This window comes from Scyliorhinus canicula, chromosome 1 (genome assembly GCF_902713615.1).
Source record: "Scyliorhinus canicula chromosome 1, sScyCan1.1, whole genome shotgun sequence".
Taxonomy (NCBI): domain Eukaryota; kingdom Metazoa; phylum Chordata; class Chondrichthyes; order Carcharhiniformes; family Scyliorhinidae; genus Scyliorhinus; species Scyliorhinus canicula.
In genome coordinates this window covers 293,927,224-293,953,236 of record NC_052146.1, presented here as the reverse complement: position 1 = coordinate 293,953,236, position 26,013 = coordinate 293,927,224, and the positions used below count along the sequence as shown (strand labels likewise).

Genomic DNA, 26,013 nt, shown 5'->3' with positions numbered 1-26,013 from the left:
AAGGGGTTGGATTACGAGGAGAGGTTGAGTAGACTGGGACTGTACTCGTTGGAATTTAGAAGGATGAGGGGGGATCTTATAAACATATAAAATTATGAAGGGAATAGATAGGATAGATGCGGGCAGGTTGTTTCCACTGGCGGGTGACAGCAGAACTAGGGGGCATAGCCTCAAAATAAGGGGAAGTAGATTTAGGACTGAGTTTAGGAGGAACTTCTTCACCCAAAGGGTTGTGAATCTATGGAATTCCTTGCCCAGTGAAGCAGTTGAGGCTCCTTCATTAAATGTTTTTAAGATAAAAATAGATAGTTTTTTGAAGAATAAAGGGATTAAGGGTTTTGGTGTTCAGGCCGGAAAGTGGAGCTGAGTCCACATAAGATCAGCCATGATCTCATTGAATGGCGGAGCAGGCTCGAGGGGCCATATGGCCTACTCCTGCTCCTAGTTCTTATGTTCCTATTAGGTGCCTAGATAGGATGCTCCTTCAGAGGATCGGCGCAGGCTCGATGGGCTGAATGGCCTTCTGCAATGTAGAGATTCTATGATTCTAATCATAAGAACATAAGAACTAGGAGCAGGAGTAGGCCATCTGGCCCCTCGAGCCTGCTCCGCCATTCAATTAGATCATGGCTGATCTTTTGTGGACTCAGCTCCACTTTCCGGCCCGAACACCATAACCCTTAATCCCTTTATTCTTCAAAAAACTATCTATCTTTACCTTAAAAACATGTAATGAAGGAGCCTCAACTGCTTCACCGATCAAGGAATTCCATAGATTCACAACCCTTTGGGTGAAGAAGTTCCTCCTAAACTCAGTCCTATGAGCATGTACTTCACTGGCTGTGGTTGTGAAAGATGCTGTGGAAATGAAAGTCTTTGAAAACAAAACACCAGAATTTCAACCCTATGTTTCCTGTACACATTTTACATTAAACACCAAGCCTTTGCTGCTCACCGCAAAACCTTTTTCACTTGGGAGGAAGAACCAAAACTGATTTTGGTAGGTTTCTGTATGGCGCACACAGAGGGACAGGGATTCAATGGACATTGTTCGAACATCCTTGATTCTTCTCAGCGTGACTGCAGTTGACAAGTTGCAGGTCTGAATTAACTTGCCGACTTGGCCTTCTCCAGCGTCAAGGTGAAGGAAACTGGAGCCACTTTGCATATGAACGCAGACCATAGAAGAAAAGGAATACATTGTTAATCGGTGTCACCAGTAGTGCTCTGTAAAAGCTGAAAGTACCTATACTATTATCACTTGAATTATATATCGAGATGATTCCTAGTTCAGCAACCATGTTACAGCGCTGAACCAAATTATGCAGTGCAAGAAAACACACGAACATGGAAACAATCCAGTGACAGTAAATATCTGTTTCAGTGACTAATTAGACCCCTGAAAACGGTCAGAGTTTCTACTATTTAAAATTCATTATGGTGGCTGTCATTAATTCCCTCTCATCAATGAAAACTGTGATTAGCATGCCCTGTACCTTTCCAGCGGCAACTCGAGGAGGATATTTCAGCACTAAATTGGATATCGGGCGAGCGTTCCTTTTTTGTCCCGTGCCCTCTCCAAACAACAACTCTCGCTCTGCGCTGAGACCTAATCAATCCACTTCAGCGAGGGCGAAATGTTATGTTATAATTGGCCTGTTTTGATTGTGCCAACTTAATCTGCTATTCGGAATGGCTAATGAGCTTTGGAGTCTCGAAGCCTGCGCCGGGTGCTTTGGTAAGGCGGAGCGCGCACACCGCGCTGAATCTAACACTCCCAACAGGCTCCTCGCTGAACTGGCCACACAGGGCAATAACTCGGCCCGCAGCCCCTCCCCCGTCAAACCCCTCCCCGGCGACAAGTTACACTTTACAAATGCACACTGCATTTATGCGTAACATTTATAAATGAAATAAGTGGCACTCTCATTATTTCTTTCATGATCTTTCAAGAGTCACGGGGAGCTGTTGAAGCAGGTGTCAGAGCTAAGTGCCTGTGCGTTTAACAAATCAATTGAATTGGGTGGCGATGGAACAGAAAGGTGATAATTTGACCTGGTTACTTCCCAGAAGCATTGTTAGAATAATTTGACATTTGCTGAAGCACTGGAGGGCTTTGTTGTTTTTAAAAAAAAGGAGTCTTGCTGCTGGAATTTGTGCGATTCGACCATCACTGGTCAGCCTTTGTTTGTTGCCCATCCCTAATTGCCCTTGAGAACGTGGCGTTGAGCCGCTGCAGTCCCTGTGGCGTAGGAACCCCCACAGTGCTGCCGTCTCTTCTTTCCAAAAATATACTTTCTTCCAAAATTTAGAAGGTTAAGAGATGATTCGAATGAAGTGTTCAGGATATTCACAGGGAAAGACAGGGTGGATAAAGATAAACTATAGGTTCTAAAACTAGGGAGCACAGTCTAAAATCGAGGACTGGGCCTCCAGGAGCGATGTTAGGAAGAACTTCTTCACTCAAAGGATGGTAGAGGTTTGGAACTCTCTCCCACAAACAGCAGTTGAAGCAAGAAAGGTTGCTGATTATAAATCTGAGATACAGACTTCGTTGAGCAAAGATATTAAGGGACATGTGATAAAAGTATATGAAGTTAGGGCATAGATCCATGATCTCATTGAATGGCAGGACAGGCTGAAAGGGGCTGAATGGTCTACTTTCTGTTCCTATGTACGTAACGTTCAATTTGCATTGTTAGTTAAATTCAAACCCAGATCAGTATTTTTCCATTGACTATGTGGCACTTTGAGGTACCTCACTATGCCACAGGTTATATTTACAATAAGTTTTGCACAGTTTCCAGCTCCTTGGCTTTACGTTGGTGGGAGAGCCTCAGGGAGGGACCATTTCTGGTTGAGTTTTTGCCTTGGCTGCCCTGAGCTTTTAGTGCACCCAGAGCCTTGGAAAGCACCTGTATGCAACATTCAGTCATTGTAGGTGCTTTTGCCCTGGAAGACCAGCAAGTTTCAAGAAGCCCAGAGAGCGGCTTCCACCGAGTTGATGATCCTCAGGCCGCAGGTGATGGGCGCGATCCTCCGGCCACACTGGGCTGGAAAAGCAGCTCGCCGTGGTGCAGCATGGCTGTTCAAAGCCGGGAGACCCCACTCCTGGGATCTACCCAGCTCACAATGCCTCACGAGATTCAAGGCAATCTCGCAAGACGTTGTGATGTGAATCCCACCCACAATTGGCGGGATCACCTTTTGGCAAGCCTGCATATTTGAGCAAGGCAGTAAGCCTGACTCTAATGTGCAGATTCCCGAGGTACCTGAGGCTTTGGGATTCAATCCCGTCACCTTGGGGACCTTGGGGGAGCGCTGTTCAGCACTGGTCCCCATCGGGACAGCACCCGTGGGGGTCTGCCAAGGGAATCGGTGGCCCCCAGCTGCATGCCCTTTGGGTAAGATGGTGCCCTGGCACGGCTGGTGTCACCTGGGTACCCTGGCAGTGCCAGCCTGGCACCCTGGCAGTGCCTGATGTTTAGCTCGTTGGTGCGACCCACGAAACGCAGAGTGCAGAGTCCTGCGTCACAGAGCTTCACGGATGAACCTCAACAAATCCCACTGCATGCAGCCTGTGGTGTGGCTCAGGGATTTAATATGGCCAATTGGGCAGCATGGTGGCACATTGGTCAGCACTGCTGCCTCACAGCGCCAGGGATCCAGGTTCAATTCCGGCTTCGGGTGACTGTCTGTGTGGAGTTTGCACTTTCTCCCCGTGTGTGCGTGGGTTTCCTCCGGGTGCTCCGGTTTCCTCCCACAGTCCAAAGGTGTGCAGGTTAGGTGGATTGGCCATGATAAATTACCCCTTAGTGTCTGAGGGTTTGGTGGATCTGCGGAGATAGGGTGGGGGACTGGGCCTGGGCGGGGTGCTCTTTTGGAGGATCAGTACAGACCCAATGGGCCAATTGGCCTCCTTCTGCACTGTGAGGATTCTATGATTCTAATGCTTGTTGGGCTATTTCAGAGGCTGGTTAGGATTAAACACATTGATATGTTTCTGGATTCGAGTATAATTGGGTAAGGTGGCAGATTTCCTTCGCTAAAGGCCATTAGTGAACCAGACGGGTTTTTAAAATCACAAGCCGGTAGTTCATAGTCACCATTCCGACTATTCTCTCTTTATCCCAGGTTTAATGAACTGACTTTACAGTGCCTGGTAACCGTGGTAGGATTTTAACTCTTGTCTCTGGATCATTCATCGAGATCTCTGGATTACTAGTCAAGAAGCAAACCGTTCCTCTCGACACTTTCCAATTTGTACACCCCCGTGTCCCATCATTGTATAATACACATCCCAGGTCATCCCACACTTGGCATGCACAAGGCACCTGCAGCTGAGTGACATTTAAATGAGAATTAAGTGCAGGTGCTAGCTATTGCTCCGTAACAGAGAGGATGCACCACGAATATCAATGTGAAGTTATACATATGGATGGTCAAACAATACACAGGCCAAGACATCTGTAGCCGTAGATCGCTCTGCCCTTGGCTGTTAGACACACAATAGCAGAGTTTAAAAAAAAAATCAATCTACCTTCTAATGAAGACAGTTTTGTCACAAATTTGTCACCATGGACCATTTACAAAAGGGTGAAAGAGGAATCAGTTTCCAATGGACAACAGGTTGTGAAGGTTTTGCACTGGACTCTCATGCACAGGCCAACGTGGGCAGAGATGTTCATTTAGGCATGGAAATCACAGAATCGTTACGGTGCAGAAGGAGGCTGTAGTAATCCACGGGAGGTAGGAGTTCTGTCACCACACCAATATTTATTTACAATAACAATATTACAGGAGCTGTTACAAACAGTGCTGCTAGCAGTCCAGTCAACTTAAGACTGCTCACAAAGCCTACTCAGGTGATTATATGGGCCCCCTCAATGAGCTATCATTGAGGGAGCTCATACTCCAATTGGCCAACCAATAAAGCCAATTGGAGTTCAGTACACCCCTCCCCCCCAAGGTCTGAGGAATTCCTGCCAGCTGGCATTCCTCTGAGCTTCTTCCTGCTCCTCATGTCTGGGTCTGTCACCTCTGTGTCGTCCACCGGGTCGTTCTCCGAAGTGGGCGGGGTGTACCTTATAGGTGCCCATCTTTTCCTTGATGACCTCCTTGGAAGTTGTTCTTCCTCCTCCTCGGGGAGAGGTGTCGCGGCGGCCTCGTCGAGTGTGTCCATCTCCGACTCTGATGACGGGGTCTGGAGAAATTGCTCGGGGCTGGGGTGTGGGTATCCTTTCCGTCTGGGCTATCCCAGCTTGAGGCGGACCTTCTTCGCCTGCCTCCAGGTGTGGTTCTGCTGCCCTTATTTGGTCTAGGTGTTTCTTCAGCACCTTACCTCCTATTGAAACCTCATAGGATATGGGCCCTGTTTGGGACTCTACCGTGCCTTTGTCCCACGTTGGTCCATTCCCATAATTCTTGACCCAAACCGGTGCCCCCACCTGGAAATGTCTCTGCTGCCAACCATCATCATGCCCCCTGCGTTGGGCCTCCTGTTGTTTCTCCACTTTCCCCGTTAAATTTGGGAAAAGGAGACTCAGCCTCGTTCGCAGCCGCCTTCCCATTAAGAGTTCAGCTGGCGGTATGCCCGTTGTGGAATGCGGTGTGGTCCTGTAATCAAACAGCCAGCGGGAGAGCTTTGTGTCTATTGACGCTGCCGGCTGCTTCTTGAGTCCCGCTTTAAGTGTCTGGACCGCTCTCTCTGCCAGGCCGTTGGATGGTAAGGGGCCGTTTTGATGTGACGGACTCCGTTTTCCTTCAGGAATTTTCCAAATTCCCCACTTGTGAATGCCGTTCCGTTGTCCGACACCAATACCTCCGGAAGTCCATGTGTTGCAAACGAGGCCCTGAGCTTTTCAATTGTCGATGCTGTGCTTGCCGTGTTTACCCGGTGGACATCCAACCATTTGGAGTGGGCGTCCACTATCACCAAAAACATTGAGCCCATGAAAGGGCCAGCGTGGTCAATATGCAGGCGGGTCCACGGTCTGCCTGGCCATTCCCACGGGTGCAATGGCGCCACTGGTGGCACTCTTTGCCCCTGTTGGCACTCCTGGCACCGACGTACCAAGGCTGCTATGTCTGTGTCCAAACCTGAGGAAGGAGCAGTGCTCCGAAAGCTCGTGTTTGAAACAAACCTGTTGGACTTTAACCTGGTGTTGTAAGACTTCATACTGTGCTCACCCCAGTCCAACGCCGGCATCTCCACATCATGTGTCCAAACCTGGCCACCAAACGTAGCTTCGAGCTAGCATCTTCATTTTAGACACCCCTGGGTGTCCGTGATGTAACTCAGTTAAGATTGCCTGACAGCCCTGAGCTGGGACGATTACCCGGGCTCCCCATAATAGGATACCGTCTTCTATGGTTATTTGGTCCCTTCTGCTCCAGTATGGGTGCATCTGGGGCTCCACTGGTCTTTCCAGTTCCCCTGTTAGCAGTAAATGCTTCATCTTGGCTAAAACTGGGTCTTTTTGCGTCCACAACCGAATATGTTGTGCGTCTACTGTTAGGGTGTCCAAAACATTTAGAGTCATTACTGTCTCCTCTACTTTTGGTATTTGCGGCGGAGTGTCCGGGAGGGGAAGTCTGCTCAAAGCATCTGCATGTGCTACTCACGTTCCCGGTCTGTGCTCCAGAACGTATCTATATGCCGCCAGTAGCAACGCCCAGCGTTGGATTCTAGCTGATGCAATCAGGGGTATTGACTTGTCTTCTTTTAATAACCCTAATACCGGCTTATGGTCCATCACTATGGTGAATTTCCGCCCGTACAGATACTGGTGAAATTCCTTTACTGAAAATATCACCGCCAGTCCTTCCTTTTCGATTTGGGCGTACTTCCTCTCAGCCATCGCCAAGGTCCTCGAAGCATAGGTTATTGGCCGTTCTTCTTTCTTCGTTGTAATATTATATAATTGTTCCCCTTCGGAGAAGGATGGGGTGTCTAGGTTGTGTACTTCCCTGCGTCCCCACCTGCTATTCCTCTTTTGCCACCTCCTTCTAGGGTTTCTGTCGTTGTTACCCCACTCTGTCTGGTGCCAGAAACGGTCCTTCTCTGTTGGGGGAGCCTCAGCCGGAACTTTCCTCTGTCTCCAGTTAGTCCTGGCAGGCTTTGGGGAATTTTCGGGAGTTTTCCTTTGCGGCTATCTGGTAGCAGGACCCGTTGTGGTAGTCCCTCTCACAGGTATCTACCTCCATTGGCGTGCCCTGTAGTTCCTGCACCCCACTTGCTGCCTTTTCTAGGGACAGTGCGAGCTGTAACGCCTGCCTGCAGTCTAGCTCCGTTTCCGCCAACAGGCGTTTCTGTATTGTGAGGTCGTTTATACCACACACTAACCGGTCCCGAAGCATTTCATTTAGCGTCGGGCCGAACTCACATTTTTCCGCCAGCCTTCTCAGGCAGGTCAAGAAATTCGTAACTGACTCCCTGTCTTCCCGCTTCGCTGTGTAGAATCTGTACCTACGCAAAATGAGGGGTGGTTTTGGGTCGTAGTGCTCTTTCACCAATTCCGTTACTTCTTGGAAGTTTTTGTGTCCGGCGCATCGGGATAAGTCAGACTACGTATAATGGCGAAAGCGGAGGGTCCGCACGCCGACAGCAGGATAAGCCGTCTCCTTTCGTCCGTCAGTATATCATTTGCCCGGAAGAAGTAACACATTCTCTCCACATACTGGGACCAGTCCTCAATAGCCGGGTCGAATGCCTCTAACCTCCCAAAAAACGGCATTTTTAAAAAAAATGGCAAGGCTTACCCTCCGATTGCGGCAGCTGGTCTCCGCAAAATTCGTAGTTTACCTCGTCGCCACTGTAGTAATCCACGGGAGGCTGGAGTTCCGTCACCACACCAATATTTATTTACAATAACGATATTACAGGAGCAGCTACAAACAGTGCTGCTAGCAGTCCAGTCAACTTAAGACTGCTCACAAAGCCTACACAGGTGATTATATGGGCCCCTCAATGAGCTATCATTGAGGGAGCTCATACTCCAATTGGCCAACCAATAAAGCCAATTGGAGTTCATTACAGAGGCCTAACACAGATGGGAAATATACAGTAAGTGGCGGAACTCTTGAGAGTATTGATAGGCTGAGGGATCTGGGTGGACAGGTGACTGAAAGTGGCTAGAAGGTAGTCAAGGGGGCAGACGGCATGTTTGCCTTCATCGGCCGGGGCATTGTGTTTAAAAATTGGCAAGTCTTGTTGCAGCTTTCTAGAATCTTAGCCAGGCCGCACTTGGTCACTACACTACCAGGAGGATGTGGAGGCTTTGGAGAGGGTACAGAAAGGAATTACCAGGATGTTGCCTGGTATGGAGGGCATTAGCGAAGAAGAGAGGTTGGTAAACTCGGGTTTGTTCTCACTGGAATGACAAAGGTTGAGAAGTCTACAAGATTCATAGATTCATAGAACATACAGTGCAGAAGGAGGCCATTCGGCCCATCTAGCCTGCACCAATCCACTTAAGCCCTCACTTCCACCCTATCCCCGTAACCCAATAACCCGTCCTAACCATTTTGGACACTAAGGGCAATTTATCATAGCCAATCCACCTAACCTGTATGTCTTTGGACTGTGGGAGGAAACCGGAGCACCCAGAGGAAACCCACGCAGACATGGGGAGAAAGTGCAGACTCCGCACAGATAGTGACCCAGTGGGGAATTGAACCTGGGACCCTGGCGCTGTGAAGCCACAGTGCTATCCACTTGTGCTGCTGTGCTGCCCAAGATTATGAGGGGCATGGACAGAGTGGATAGTCTGAAGGTTTTTCCCCTGGGTGGAAGAGTCAATTCCTAGGGGACATAGTTTTAAGGTGCGAGGGGCAAAGTTTAAAGGAGATATACGAGACAAGTTTTATTTTTACAGGGGGCAGTGGGTGCCTGGAACTCTCTGCCGGGGGAGGTAGTGGAAGCAGATTCGATAACGATTTTCAAAGGGCGTCTTGCCAAATATATGAATCGGATGGGAATAGAGGGATACGGACCCCGGAAGGGTTGGAGTTTTTCAGAATCATCGAATTTACAGTGTAGAAGGAGGCTATTCGGCCCATCGAGCCTGCACTGGCCCTTGGAAAGAGCATCCCACGTAAGCCCACACCTCCACCCCACCCTCATAACTCGGTAACCCTGTAACCCCACCAAACCTTTTTGGTCACGAAGGGCAATTTATCATGGCCAATCCACCTAACCTGCACATCTTTGGACTGTGGGAGGAAACCAGAGCACCCGGAGGAAACCCACGCAGACACGGGGTGAAAGTGCAGACTCCGCACAGACAGTGACCCAGTGGGGAATCGAACCTGGGACCCTGGCGCTGTGAAGCCACAGTACTAACCACTGTGCTACCATGCTGCCCCTAGTTCAGACGGGCGGCATGGTTGGTGCAGGCTTAGAGGGCCGAAGGGCCTTTCCTGTGCTGTCATTTTCTGTGTTCTTTGCGGCCATTTGGCCAATCATGTCTGCATTGGCTCTCCTAAGTTTTGTGACTTAGTACAATTCCTCTGCCCTTTCCCCATACCCCTGCACGTTGTTTCTGTTCAAACAATCATCCAATGCTCTTCTGAATGCCTCGATTGAACCTGCCTCCATCACATTTCCAGGTCGTTCATTCCAGACTCGAACCACTCTCTGTGTGAAAAAGTTTTTTTCCGCACATCACACTGGCTTCTTTTGCAAATCACATTAACTCTGTGCCCTCTCGTTGTTGAGCCTTTTTTGAGCGGGAACGGTTTCTCCCGATGTACTCTGCCCACCCCCCCTCGTGATTTTGAACATCTCTATCAAATCTCATAGAGTCATACAGTACAGAAGAGGCCCTTCGGCCCATCAAGCGTGCACCAACAAATAAAAAAGAACTCTCGATACTAATCCCACTTCCCAGCACATGGCCCATAGCCTCGAACGTTATGACATTTCCAATGCTCATTCAAATACTTTTGAAAGATTGTGACATTTCCTGCCTCAGCTACCCTTCCAGACTTTGACCACCCTCTGGGTGAAATATGTTTTCCTCAAATCCCCCCTAAACCTCCTGCCACTCACCTTATGCGGCCACGTTATTGACCCGTCAACTCATGGGAACAGCTGCTTCCTATCCACCCTGTCCATACCCCTCATAATCTTATACCCCTCATTCAGCCCCCCCCCCCTCACCCTCAGCCTTCTCTGCTTCAAAAGAAAAGCAACCCGAGCTTATCCAGCCTCTCTCCCTCGCTAAAAATGCTCAATCCCTCTTACCATTCTTCTCTCCAAGGACAATAGTCCTAACCACTGGAAGACCCCGATCCTGCCAACAGGGACGGACGGGAAATTTCAGCCTCTCCAACCTATCCTCAAACCTGATGTTTCTCTGAAACCTTTTTGCAAACATCTTCTGCACTCTCTCCAATGCGTTCACATCCTTCTATAGCATGACGCCCAATGGGGAGTGGAAGATGGGAACGCAAGGTTGAGATTATCATAGAATTTACAGTGCAGAAGGAGGCCATTCGGCCCATCGAGTCTACACCGGCTCCTGGAAAGAGCACCCTACCCAAGGTCAACACCCCCACCCTATCCCCATAACCCAGTAATCCCACCCAACACTAAGAGCAATTTTGGACACTAAGGGCAATTTATCATGGCCAAACCACCTACCTTTGGACTGTGGGAGGAAACCGGAGCACCCGGAGGAAACCCACGCACACACGGGGAGGATGTGCAGACAGATAGTGACCCAAGCCGGAATCGAACCTGGGACCCTGGAGCTGTGAAGCAATTGTGCTATCCACAATGCTACCGTGCTGCCCTTTACAGGAATTGAACCCTCTCGGTAGGCATTGCTTTTGCATCACAAATTAGCTGTCCAGCCAACTGAGCTAACACCGACCCGCAGACAAAATCAATGCCCTGACAGGGACTTGAACCCTGGACCCTCAGATTAAAAATCTGATGCTCTACCGACTGAGCTACCAAGAGATCGGGACAGAATTCCAAAATCTTTGCCAATTGTGTTATTTGCTAATCTGTCACCGAGAATCTTTATCACATGGAGGATAGCCTTCAATTCTGTTGATCCCCCCCCCCCCCCCCCCCCCCCCCCCCCGCCTCTGCAGGTGAGTTTTAATACTCGGTGCCCAAAATCTGGCCAGTGAGGAACCGGGGCGGGTCCTGCCAGGAACGAGACTGGAGAATCCAGCCCATTGTGTCTGTGCTGGTCTCTGCAGGGGCAGTTCAGCCCTCCCACTTCCCCTATAGCTCTGCAGATTCTCTCTCTTCTGATAACAATCCGATTCCCTTTTGAAAGCCAGGATTGAATCTGCCTCCAGCACACTCTCAGGCAGATCCACAGCACTCCCTGCGTTCCTCACATGGCATTTTTGTTCATTTGCCGTTTACCTTAAAATCGGCGCCCTTTCTATTTCTTTTTCATTTTTACAAACAAAACTTTATTATAACAAAAGAAAACCAATATTTAAACTTTTAAACTTCAAACCTAACAAGAACAGCTTACACGTATTTTATTCCAGTTTAAAATGTATTTTATTCCAAACATTTTCAATTGAACAAAAACATAAGTCAAAAAGAACATTTCCACACCCCTCAGTTTGTGAAAATTTTCTCCCCCCGCTTTTCACTCCTCCCAAAATCGGTGTCCTTTCAACGCCAATTCTCATTTCAATTCATTGCCATTTACACTGCGTGGAAATTGGCTGTCATGTATTTCCTAAATGATAACAGCTTCATGAACTATTTCATAAAAGTAACTCTTGAGTTGATGAACTGAGAGTTTTTTTTTTCTTTAAATCTCTCCTTGAAGAGACGCGGCAGTAGCGTAGTGTTATTGTCACCGGGCTAGTAATGCTCTGGGGATCTGGGTTCAAATCCCACCACGCAGATGACCATCAAAACATTGTCGATTGTTGTCAAAACCCTTCTGGTTCGCTATCGTCCTTTCAGAGATTCCCTACAGTGCAGAAGGAGATCTGCACCATTCCTCTGAACGTGCACCCCACCTGGGCCCACTTCACCACCCTATCCCCATAATCCAACCTTTGGGCACTAAGGGACAATTTAGCACGGCCAATCCACCTAACCTGCACATCTTTGGACTGTGGGAGGAAACAGGAGCACCCGGAGGAAACCCACTCAGACACGGGGAGAATGTGCAAGCTCCACACAGTCGCCCAAGGTCGGAATCGAACGCGGACCCCTGGCCCTGTGAGAGGAAATCTGCCGTCTTTACCTGGCCTGGCCTGCACACGACTCCAGATCCACAGCAATGTGTTTGACTCTTCTGAGTTCAGGGGATGGGCAATAAATGCTGGCCCATATCCCATGAATGGAAAAACACCAGCCCTCCCAAGAAAGATGACAACCACCCACAAGCAAGCCGTTCCTCACAAGGAATCCCCTTTCCTGCAATCCAACAAATGTGGGTAACAAGCCGGGTGCTGTAAAATTCCCTCCCTGTCTACATTTGCTCAGCTTCCTTTGCAATGAGCTGCTATTATCTAGTTGAGGTCGACAGCGTCCATCAGATGTCGAGGACTGAAGTCTTTGAGAGGTGAAAGAAACCCTCTAAGATTTGAACAAATCTCTCAGGTTTTTGCATTTTACAGCTGCCTGAAATTGTCACAGCCCCGGCCTCTGGCAAAACAAAATTCCTCAAAGTCAAGCAACAGGCCCAAGAAGAATCACCTAGCTCAATGAAACCGTTTACAAATTGAAAGTGAGCTATCAAGAGGAGATGGCCGAGATTAGTCTTTGCGTTGGGGGAAGTTTAGGCAGAGAGAGAATTGAAAGCTGTGCGACTTCCTCATGATCGTCTCAACAAAGTCCCTGCTGTTTTTATACCGACGACGGCCGGTTTAATGCTGCTCCTACGAAAGGGAAAATGCTGGAAAATCTCAGCAAGTCTGGCAGCATCTGTAGGGAGAGAAAAGAGCTGACGTTTCGAGTCCGATGACTCTTTGTCAAAGCTAACAGACAGAGATAGTGGGAAATATTTATACTGTGGAGTGAGATGCTGCCAGACTTGCTGAGCGTTTCCAGCATTTTCCCTTTCGTTTCAGATTCCAGCATCCGCAGTATTATTTTAATACTGCTCCTGCTGTCCTTGGAAAATAGGGACTTTCCTCGTGCCACGTCTGGGCCTGTTGCAGATTAAGTGTTTGGAGATTAATTACTGCGATATGATTAATCAGCAGCTCCATCATCATTGTATTTTGTGACTGCCAGAATGGTGCAAGGCAAACTAGAGGAACCGGCAGATCTTTGATCATTTTATCCCATAATAACAAATGAAGAAGGAAATGTAAGAAACCAACAATTAACAGATACGATGAAAACTGTAATCTTTCTCTGCGAATGGAGTTTGCTGGAATATAAAGTCCATATATACAGGCACCGCCAATATGCTCTACTTCACAACAAATTAATTTTGAGACATTGAGTGTCCAGCAAGCCTGACTTGAGACACAGCTGGACATCAGTAATGTGTGGACATACTACGGACATACTACCGATATTCTCAACCATTTTATTAAAGAAATCATAAAGATACTTTGGATTACTCAAAGAAATAATTATAGACTTTATGGACTGACTAATGTTGTCATAAAGTCACTTTCCTTTCCACCCGTTTATCAAGGATGAGGTTATAGAGTTTTATTCTGAAATGGAGTGATGTAAAATTGTTCTGCTGGCTTTGTCATTTTGAAATGTATCGCAGTTCAAACAATGATAGCAGCAAGTTACATCCAGAGGGACAAAGTACAACTGGCTCCGCACCTTCCTGAGAAACGGTCCCGGTTTCTCTCCCCCCCCCCGTCCACACGGTCTGGGGACGGCCCAGCATGATACCCACATCTTTTTTAAAAAAATTTAGAGTACCCAATTAATTTTTTCCAATTAAGGGGCAATTTAGTGTGGCCAATCCACCTACCCTGCACATCTTTGGGTTGTGGGGGTGAAACCCACGCAAACACGGGGAGAATGTGCAAACACCACACGGACAGTGACCCAGGGCTGGGATCGAACCTGGGACCTCGGCGCCATGAGGCAGCAATGCTAACCACTGTGCCACCATGCTGCCCACCCACATCTTGAGGAAAAATCATTCCAGGCAATAGCCCATAAATCTCTTACAAATTTTACCCCTCCCCCCGCAGCTTTATCGAAGGAAACATTCAATCCAAATATCTCGAGTCCTGGAGCCTAACTCCTGCAGCTCAGAGCAGCACAAAGGAATTATTGAGCGTTCAATGCAACGAACTCCGGATTATTATTCCAGCGCACGTCAGCTTCTTCAGCTCTCCACGGAATGGAGAAAGCAGAGCAGCGCTGAGCACCGCATTATGGGCACTGTAGATGGAGGATCGCTCCCCGGGACCATGAGGCTGGTGGCCCAGTGGCAGCTGCGTTCTCAAAGCTCAGTGGCATTGTGGTTACGTCACTGGACCGGAGACCTCAACTAAGGCACACAGGGTGGCACAGTGGTTAGCACCGCTGCTCACAGTGTCAGGGACCCGGGTTCGATTCCGACCTTGGGTGAGCATCTGTGTGGAGTCCACCCAACCCTTTTGGACACTGAGGGCAGTTTAGCACTGCCAATCCACCTAACCTGCACATCTTTGGACTGTAGGAGGAAACCGGAGCACCTGGAGAAAACCCACGCAGGCACAGGGGGAACGTGCAAACTCTAGCACAGGGGGAACAGTGACACAAGCTGGGAATCGAACCTGGGACCCTGGAGCTGTGAAGCAACTGTGCTAACCACTGTGCTACCGTGCTCAAGCATTTTGAGAATGCTTTAAAGGAGGGATGCAAACTGGAGGTTTGGGGGTCGCTGTGCCTTCAACCCCCTTCATAGCACACACGCTGAGGTTCCTGCCCAACATCTTACCACCTCTCCAGCACCCCATCCTCCTTCAATTCCACCGCTTTGGTCAAACATTTGGTGCCTGTCCCAGCCCCACTAATTATTTCCTTCCGTTGTTAAGTGTCCAATTTGTTATTTTTTCTAATTAATGCCCCCATGAAGCACTTTGGGACGTTTATTGTTGTTGACTATGGACGTCAGGCGTAAAGGATCCAGATGTGGAACCTCTCCACGACAGAGAATGATGACGGGAAGGAATGGAACAGAAAGAATGGGAATAAAAGCCACTTTGCAGTAAAATGAAAAGTAAACACTAACCACTGATGGTGGGAAACTAGCCCAATATAAAAGACAATCCAACATTCGGCTGTGTAATGCATAATCTATACAAATAAAGAGGAGAAGATAAGACACAAGCCAGTTGTAGACATTCCCTACTTGAAGAAGATCTGCTTTGCTGCTCTCCCCCTCTGGGCATTGTTATATTTTGGTCATGTTATTCCTAAAACGTGTTGTGTACAGAAAAGCTAATGTGGAACAAATTAACAACAGAATTTATGGTTACATTTTTACTAGACGATCACAAAACATTTAATAAGCAGCCGTCATCATCATAAAGGCTAAATCAGCCTCTGCTCGAACAAAATCCACCCTGGATTAAGAAGGCCGAGGAATGCGGGAAAAGAAAAATTAACTGATCGCGTTACTGAAGGTGTCACTTCTGATTGATAGCGACGAGTTGTAACTCCTGACTAATTGCAGGACACACAAGTGGCAGTGCATCAGGGGTTATTAACAACCCCCATCTTTTATCTGGCACTTTGCTGAGCTGTAAATGTCACTCTCCTAAACCGCAAGACTGTATCACCAGCTCACCACGCCAGCGAGCTCAAGCTCCCTCCGCCAGGCACCCCAGCGATCTACTTCTACTGCCCAAATTGCCTCGGACAGCTCAGCAGACGCGTCTGTCATCGGTCTGCCGCACGCTCGGCCCTTGGTTGGTGCAGCGCCAAGGACTGGTGATTTGTTACAAAGGGAGATGTGACCCACTCCCATTCCCCAGAGGTAAGGTCGAGTCATTGCAGACCGAACAAGGCAGATGAATTCCAAGGAAGGTGATGTACAGCAGATGGAAAAAGCACCTCGAACCGCTGAAGCCTGGTCAGCACCCGGCACTTAGCCGACTGCGGGGAGTGGGGGAGACGGTTGTCTAGGTGTTATTTATAGATGTAATTGCTTTTAGCTGTTGTCTTGCAGGAGCAAGATGGTGTTTGCAATTTCTCATGCAGTTTCACAGTAGAAAGTCTCTTGATTTTTGAGGCTCCATATATGAAAGCATGAAGTACACGTAAAACTCCACAGGAAACAGGGGCCTCACGGTAGCATGGGGCCTCACGGTAGCATGGTGGTTAGGATCAATGCTTCACAGCTCCAGGGTCCCAGGTTCGATTCCCGGCTGGGTCACTGTCTGTGTGGAGTCTGCACGTCCTCCCCGTGTGTGCGTGGGTTTCCTCTGGGTGCTCCGGTTTCCTCCCACAGTCCAAAGATGTGCGGGTTAGTTGGATTGGCCATGCTAAATTGCCCGTAGTGTAAGGTTAATGGGGGGGATTGTTGGGTTACGGGTATACGGGTTACGTGGGTTTAAGTAGGGTGATCATTGCTCGGCACAACATCAAGGGCCGAAGGGCCTGTTCTGTGCTGTACTGTTCTATGTTCTATGAAATGTACATGTAGAATTATATGGGATAGACGCCTAGAAACATGCCATTCAGCCAAACCATTCCGTGCTGGTTTTCATGCTCCACCCAAGCTTCCTCCCATCTTCTCACATCCAAACTTCCCGTTGTAACCACCTACGTCCTTCTCCTTCATATTCTTGTTTAGTTTCTCCACAAATACATCTAACGGTAATAATAATCCTTATTGTCACAAGTAGGCATAAATTAACACTGCAATGAAGTTACTGTGAAAAGCCCCTAGTCGCCACATCCCGGTGCCTGTTCGGGTACACTGAAGTAGAATTCAGAATGTCCAATCCACACAGACAGTGACCCAAGCGGGAATTTAACCTGGGACCCTGTAGCTATGAAGCAACAGTGCTAACCACTGTGCTACCGTGCCGCCCATCTATATAATTCGCCTAAATCAGCCCCCCCCATGATTGTGACTGCCACATTCTCCCCACTCTTTGGATAAAGAAGATTTTTCTGAGTTCCCTGTTGGATTTCTTGGTGACAATCCTGTATTGAGGCCTCTAGTTGTGCTCCTCCTCACGAGAGGGAACATTCTCTCCCTATTCACGCTACCAATATCTTTCAGAGTTTTAATGGTCTCCATTGAGCTACCCCTCGGCCTTCCCTTTTCAAGAGCAAAGAGCCTTTTGATTCTCTCCTGATATGTCTGCACAGGCATTTCTGCTATCATCCTTGTAAATCCTCCCTCCATCCTCTCCAGAGGTGACCAAAACTCTAAGTGTGGTCTCATCAAGGCTTGATATGGGTTTAACAGAATTTCCCTACTTTTCAATTCTATCCAGAAATAAGACCTCCAGTTTGGTTTGCTTTCTTTTAATGGCCTTGCTAATCTGCAGCACAACTGTGTGATTGGTGTGTTTGTACTCCAATCCCTTTGTGCATCTACCCCATCAAGAATTGAATCTTTCAAGTAATAAATGACCTATCTCCTCTTTCTACCAAATTGTACCATTTCAGGTATATCTGTGTTGATCTTCTTTTGCCAATTATGTGCCCATTCTGCAAGTTTATTAATGTCCCCCTGTCATCATCCTCCGTATTGACTGTCTCCTCCATCTTGGTGCCATCCGCAAATTGGAAAGTTATACCTTTGATTCCAAAGTCCAAATCGTTTTTTTGAAAGTATTTTTACTCAAAATTTTCAACGGGGACGATTCTCCGAGCCCAGCGCCGGGCCGGAGAATCGCCGCAACCGCGCCATGACGCGCGATTTTCCGAGGTGCGGAGAATTGGCACCATTTGCGCCGGCGCGTTTGGCGCCGCTGGAATCGGCGGGGCCACTGATTCTCCAGCCCGGATGGGCTGAGCGGCCGCGTTGATACGGCAGAGTCCCACCGGCGCCGTTCACCCCTGGTCGCTGCCTGCGGGAACTCTGCGTGAACGGTCATGCGCGGGTTGGCACTGCGCCCATTTGGCACCCCGAAAGGAGGCTGGAGCGGCATGGACCACTCCAGCGCCATGCTGGCCCCCTCTGGGGGCCAGAGTCGGTCGTACCGGGGCCCATTTCGCGCCGTCGTGAAACACGACAGTGTTCACAACGGCGCGAACACTTGGACTCCAATATTAGAGAATCACCCCCAACATTTTTACATTTTACAACAGTAACAACCCCACACAACACATTAAACCCCCCACCCACACCTCCTCCTCCCTCCTCCCTCACCCGTCCCTCAGCAGTCCACGGTAACCTACTCTCCAAAATGCAAAATGAACAAACCCCAACTTTTGTAGAACCCATCACTCGCCACCCTTAGAGAAAATTTCACCTTTTCTCGGGCTGAAAACTCCAGCAGCTCCCGCCAACCACGCCGAGGCACATTGTGGAGAAGCCGACCTCCACCTCAACGTGACCCGCCTACGAGCGATCAGTGAGGCGAAGGATAAAACATCTGCCCCCGCACGTGCCTGGAGCTCCGGCTGGTCCGACACCGCGAATATGGCTTCTCGGGGACCGGGCTCCACATCGAGATGCAAAACCCCCAAAATGGTGCTGAACACCATCCTCCAAAACCTTTCCAGCTTCTGACAGGCCCCAGCTATATGTACATAATTTGCAGAACACCACCCACATCGTTCACAGACAACCCCCACCCCTCCAAAGAACTCTCATCCTCGACTTTGTAAGGTGCATCCTGTACACCACCTTCAGCTGTATCAGCCCTCGCCTGGCACACAAAGTCGAAGCATTTACCCTCCTCAGCGCCTCACACCACAGTCCCTCCTCCAGCGTCACCATCAACTCTTCCTCTCACTTAGCCTTAACCACAAGGGGGGGGGGACAAGGGGGGGGGGGAGACGGGGGGGGGGGGACAAGGGGGGGGGACAAGGGGGGGGACGGACAAGGGGGGGGACGGACAAGGGGGGGACGGACAAGGGGGGAGGACAAGGGGGGAGGACAAGGGGGGAGGACAAGGGGGGGCAAGGGGGGAGACAAGGGGGGGACACAAGGGGGGGACAAGGGGGGGGAGACAAGGGGGGGAGACAAGGGGGGAGGACAAGGGGGGGCAAGGGGGGAGACAAGGGGGGGGGAGCCAGGGGGGGGGGGGAGACAAGGGGGGGGGGGGAAGAGACCAGAGGAAAGACGAAGGGGGAGGCCAGGTGGAGACCCACATGGGGAACAGTGGGTCCAACACAATGCCACACGTAAAATAACTCCTAAAATACAAGCAGACAAGAGGAGGGGAAGAGCGGAAAAGAAGGGAAGGGAGGGTGAGCGATGAGTGGGGCGGGGGGGGGGGGGGGGGGGGGGGCACTGCCCACCGACATGCACCAAACAACCACCCACTGTGAAACAACGTGCTGAGGATAAGACCTGGAAGAGGGGAAGTGGGGGGGGGGGGGGGGGAAGACTGTAACCGTCTCATCCATCTTTATGTCCGGAGTAAAAGCGTAAACGTTTTTAAAAAACTTTTCTTTTACCATTTAGAGTACCCAATTAATTTTTTCCAATTAAGGGGCAGTTTAGCGTGGCCAATCCACCTACCCTGCACATCTTTGGGCTGTGGGGGCAAAACCCACGCAAGCACTGGGAGAATGTGCAAACTCCACACGGACAGTGACCCAGAGAGGGGATCGAACCTGGGACCTTGGCGCCATGAGGCTGCAGGGCTAACCCACTGCGCCACCGTGCTGGCAAAAAGTGTAAACGTAAAGAAAAATATTTTCTAAAGAAAGACCGGCAGACGGAATGGTACTTCTGCCTCTCTCAAAAACATCCAAACTTTGAGAGCGGCTCCATTCATAGAATCACTTCAGATTGTGATGGAATTGGGGCGTTCCAGTCTGGGAAAGTATACACCAGCGCTTACAGGCAGCAACGTTACTCCAGTCACACCAATCCCTCGGAGCCGCTGCCGAGGAGCTGCTGGACGGAGGACTGGGTAACCCCAGGGAGCTTGTTTCTTGGGCCCATAAACACAACTAAGCATCTAATGAGGAAGATGCTGCTTTGAAATGGGTTTCCCAGGGTGTATCTCGTTGAAAGATAAGAACGAATCCCCTCTGGGTCTGAACTCCATATCATCGCTTAAAAAAAAACCCGGAATAAACCTCTCACATCGACAGTATGCTCTTCATGAACGGGGCTGACGAGGGCCGGAGAAAATCGCAACACAACAGGGAAGAAACAAATTCCTACAGCGCAAATATAATTGCTGAACTCCCCCGAGGGGGAGGGATAGAGAGATTTATCAGGAGGTTTTAGCAAACGGCTGATAACATAAATTAAAAGAGGCCGGGTCGTGTGTGAGGATGAGGAGCGAAGGTTCATTTACAACAGAGGAGAGAAAAAGCAAAGCAGAACGTACAACAGGCAATATAAGAAACCAGGAAAGAAAGGAGCTGGGTTCGATGCAGAGGACACTGGAGGATTAGTCAACTGAAGAGAGGAAATGAGAAAAGCAGATTGCAATGGTCACAGAGGGAAACCGTCGAGCCATTCTTACTTGGTTGTATATCTGTTAGATGTCTAGGGAACAGGTAGAGCAGAGAAGAGTGTACAGACCTGAGTAACTGACAGAATAATAAAATAATAGGGGATATAAACCAAACAGAAAATAAAGAGCTGAAAATAAAACACCCTGAAAATGCTGGGAAGGGAAAAGACAGGTTTGGGCATTTGTGCTGTTTGCTCTTCATCACTTAGTAACGTTACATTTGGATTCCCCAAGGATCCACTGTGTCTCCCTGTCCCCCTCCTGCATACTGTCCCTCAGCGACATCGGACAAAGTCAGGCTCCACGTGTACATTGGCCACATCCAGCTCTACACCACCCCCATCCCCCCTCTGACGGTTGTCGGACCGTTTGTCCAACATCACCTTCGGAATGAGCCAATACTGGCCATGAAATGTTGGAAAGCCATCGACTTCACGCACCTCACCACTGATACCATCCCTCTCGCTGGCCGCTGGCCGAAGCCATCACTTTGCAGCCTCCGTGTCCTATTTGATCCCAAGAATAGTTCCTGACTCCAGATCACCTCCGGCACCAAGACCACCTGCTTCTACCTCCAGCACCCAATGCAGCCCCCACGCCGGCTGCCTATTATCCATGTCTGCTAACTCCAATCCTGACTGTTCCATTGCTCCTCTCACCAGCTTCCTCCTGTAAACGTCAGCCTATTGCGATGCTGTGCTGCCCACCTCATGCCACTACATTCAGCAATCGTCCCTCTGCTCGCCCACCTACCTTTACCCTCGAACCAGAGCTCCTCAATAATTAAAATTCACATTCTTGCGATCAAATCCTTCCAGGGCCCCACTCCTCCTAATACCCCTGTGACCTCCTCCAGTTCCATGGCTCTCCGAGAATCCCTCCAACTCTTGTCCTCTTATCTGCCCTCTTCACTGCTGGCCCCAAGCTCTGCGACCTCTTTATTAAGCTCTTCCGCGTCTCCAAACACTCTACCCTCCACTATTTATATCTCCATCGATGCCGTAGCGACAGTTCTTGCCTGATTACGTTCCTGCAAAAGTGTCTGGGGACATTTTAGTATGTTAAAGGTGCGACATCAATGCAAGTTGTTGTTGCTTTTGCGACAGTATAATATGCAAGGTCAATGCTGGCCCCTGACCTTGCTTGTGGGTGGGCTGCCACTACCTCCTACTTTGAGAACTGGTTCCAGTTTATTTGCACATTTGTGGCAGAGGGCGATTTGTTGCTGTCCGTTGATAGGGGAGGGAGCCCTCGCCACGCCATTAATGTGGTCAACCTCCACAGGGCAGTGCGTACAGTGACATTAATAATCGATAAGGGGATAATACATTACCAACACGGACTGGGGGAAGTCAGGCAGGACCACCGGAGAGCACAGGTTTAGCTCCCCGTAAATCACGGGTTTATACAGTTTTGGAGGGGGGGGGGGGGGGGGGGGTTGTTTTTAAATGACTGCAGTGCGCATTTGTTTTGATTTCCTTCTGTCAGTCAGTGAACCTTTGCCAAAGATCAAGACATATTATGTTGAAGGAATGGACACCGTCCGTAATTTGCAGCTTTGTGTTATTATAGAAAGACAGAACACACTTCAAATGCATGAAGGAAAAAAAAGACAGGTTGATCTTTGTTTATGACATTTAATCAGAAAGTTTCCTGCAAGAATTGAAGACGAGTCTCTCTCTGGAGACACATTACTGGGACATTGCCTGAACATTTCCTCAATTCAGTTTACACCATCTTGCTCTGTAAAAACTGGCACCTGTTTTCCTACATGACAAGGCGTCTGTCTTACACACACACACACACGCCTCTCTCACACACACACACAGTTGCCTCTCTCTCACACACACCCACTCACCTATCACACACACACACTTGCCTTTCACACGCTCGCCTCTCTCTCATACACACTCCTGTCTTTCTCTCACACACACACTCACCTATCACACACACACACTTGCCTCTTTCACATGCTTGCCTCTCTCTCTCACACACACTCGCCCCTCTCACAAACACTCGCCTCTCTCTCTCACACACACACTCGTCTCTCTCTCTCACACACACTTGCCTCTCTCTCTCACACACGCACTCGTCTCTCTCACACACACACACTCGCCTCTCTCTCTCACACACACACTCGCCTCTCTCTCTCACACACACTCGCCCCTCTCACAAACACTCGCCTCTCTCTCTCACACACACACTCGCCCCCTCTCACACACACTCACCTCTCATACACACTCGCCCCTCTCTCTCACACACTCACCTCTCTCTCACACACTCGCCCCTCTCTCTCTCACACACACTCTTCTCTCTCACACACACACACTTGCCTTTCACACGCTCGCCTCTCTCTCACACACACTCCTGTCTCTCTCTCACACACTCACCTCTCTCTCACACACACACTCACCTATCACACACACACACTTGCCTCTTTCACATGCTTGCCTTTCTCTCTCACTCACACTCGTCTCTATCTCTCTCACACACACACTCGTCTCTCTCTCTCACACACACTTGCCTCTCTCTCTCACCTCTCTCTCTCACACACACTCGCCCCTCTCACAAACACTCGCCTCTCTCTCTCACACACACACTCGCCCCCTCTCACACACACTCACCTCTCTCTCACACAAACTCACCTCTCATACACACTCGCCCCTCTCTCTCACACACACTCATCTCTCTCTCACACACTCGCCACTCTCTCACACACACTCGCCCCTCTCTCTCTCTCACACGCACTCGTCTCTCTCACACACACACACTCGCCTCTCTCTCACACACACTCGCCTCTCTGTCTCACACGCACTCGCCTCTCTCTCACACACTCACCTCTCTCTCTCTCACACACTCACCTCTCTCACACACACACACTCGCCTCTCTCTCTCTCACACTCACCCCCTCTCTCTCTCACAGTCGCCCCTCTCTCTCACACACACTTGCCACTCTCTCACACACTCGCCTCCCTCTCACACACTCGCCTCTCTCTCACACACACACACTCACCTCTCTCTCACACACACACACTCACCTCTCTCTCACACACTCGCCTCTCTCTCTCACACACACTCGCCACTCTCTCACACACTCGCCTCTCTCTCACACACACACACTCGCCTCCTTCTCACACACTCGCCTCTCTAACACACTCGCTTCTCTCTCACACACACTCACCACTCTCTCACACTCGCCTCCCTCTCACACTCGCCTCTCTCTCACACACACACTCGCCTCCCTCTCACACACACGCCTCTCTCTCTCTCACACACACTCACCTCTCTCTCACACACTCGCTTCTCTCTCACACACTCGCTTCTCTCTCACACACACTCTCTCTCACACACACTCTCACACACACTCGCCTCTCTCTCTCACACACTCGCCTTTCTCTCACACACTCTCACCTTTCACACATACACTCGCCTCTCTCTCTCACACACACTCGTCTCTCTCACACACTCGCTTCTCTCTCACACACACACTCGCTTCTCTCTCACACAAACTCGCTTCTCTCTCACACACACACGCCTCTCACACACTCGCCTCTCTCTCACACACCCACTCGCCTCCCTCTCACACACACTCGCCTCTCTCTCACACACTCACCTCTCTCTCACACACTCGCTTCTCTCTCACACACACTCGCTTCTCTCTCACACACACTCTCTCTCACACACTCGCCTTTCTCTCACACACTCTCGCCTTTCACACATACACTCGCCTCTCTCTCTCACACACACACACTCGTCTCTCTCACACACTCGCTTCTCTCACACACACACTCGCTTCTCTCTCACACACACTCGCCTCTCTCTCACACACTCGCCTCTCTCTCACACACACTCGCCTCTCTCTCACACACTCGCTTCTCTCTCACACACACTCACCTCTCATACACACTCGCCCCTCTCTCTCACACACACTCACCTCTCTCTCACACACACTCGTCTCTCTCACACACACACACTCGCCTCTCTCTCACACACACTCGCCTCTCTCTCACACACACTCGCCTCTCTGTCTCACACACTCACCTCTCTCTCTCTCACACACTCACCTCTCTCACACACACACACACTCGCCTCTCTCTCTCACACGCACTCGCTTCTCTCTCACACACACTCACCTCTCATACACACTCGCCCCTCTCTCTCACACACACTCACCTCTCTCTCACACTCGCCACTCTCTCACACACACTCGTCTCTCTCACACACACACAATCGCCTCTCTCTCACACACACTCACCTCTCTCTCTCACACACTCGCCTTTCTCTCACACACTCTCGCCTTTCACACATACACTCGCCTCTCTCTCTCTCACACACACACTTGTCTCTCTCACACACTCGCTTCTCTCTCACACACACACTCGCTTCTCTCTCACACAAACTCGCTTCTCTCTCACACACACACATGCCTCTCTCTCTCACACACGCCTCTCTCTCTCACACACTCGCCTGTCTCTCACACACTCGCCTCTCTCTCTCACACACTCGCTTCTCTCTCACACACTCGCTTCTCTCTCACACAGTCGCTTCTCTCTCACACAGTCGCTTCTCTCTCACACACACTCTCTCTCACACACACTCGCCTCTCTCTCTCACACACTCGCCTTTCTCTCACACACTCTCGCCTTTCACACATACACTCGCCTCTCTCTCTCTCACACACACACACTCGCCTCTCTCTTTTTCACACACTCGCCTCTCTCTCACACACACTCACCTCTCTCACACACACTCGCCTCTCTCACACACACTCTCGCCTTTCACACACACACTCGCCTCTCTCACACACACACTCGCATCTCTCTTTCACACACACACACTGACCTCTCTCACACACACTCACCTCTCTCACACACACACTTGTGCCTCTCTCTCACACACACTTGCCTCTCTCTCACACACACTCGCCTCTCTCTCACACACACACTTGCCTTTCTCTCACACTCGCCTCTCTCTTTCACACGTACACTCATGCTTCTCTCACACACACTCACCTCTCTCTCTCTCTCAGACACTTGTCTCTCTCTCACACACACTCGCCTCTCCCTCTCACACAAATACATTTCTCTCTCCTCAGAGTGGAACCCACTCTGGGAAACATTGGTCTAAAGTAAATAAAATGGCTAGAAAGGTAAGATCTATCACTGAATATTAAGCATAGGGCATCTGTAATAACTTCTCACCCACTCTGCCATCTGTGATTCTGCTTATCGGTGAAGGTTAGCAAGGTAAACATTGGAGGCAAAAATTACAGGTTATACAGTGCAGACAAACAACTAGATTTGTGCTTAAGATCGTGTTTGGCTGGCGAGGTTCGTATTGGCTGTGGTCAGGGACTTCCTGTGCAAAAGGTCAATGAGGTTAAAAAAAAGTGTGTTGTTTGGATGTGTTCGGTTTTACGGATGATGATATTCGATCTTATCAGGGTCCTTCCTG

The 26,013-nt window shown here is 49.6% G+C and overlaps 1 protein-coding gene and 1 non-coding gene across 4 annotated transcripts in view; both read right to left on the bottom strand.

Annotated features, from left to right (window-relative positions):
• smyd3 (SET and MYND domain containing 3) overlaps positions 1-26,013 on the bottom strand; it is an 894,585-nt gene that overhangs the window by 371,168 nt on the left and 497,404 nt on the right. The window lies entirely within an intron of this gene.
• On the bottom strand, positions 10,894-10,974 carry trnak-uuu. Its single transcript has one exon. It is a non-coding gene; the product is annotated as a tRNA-Lys (tRNA).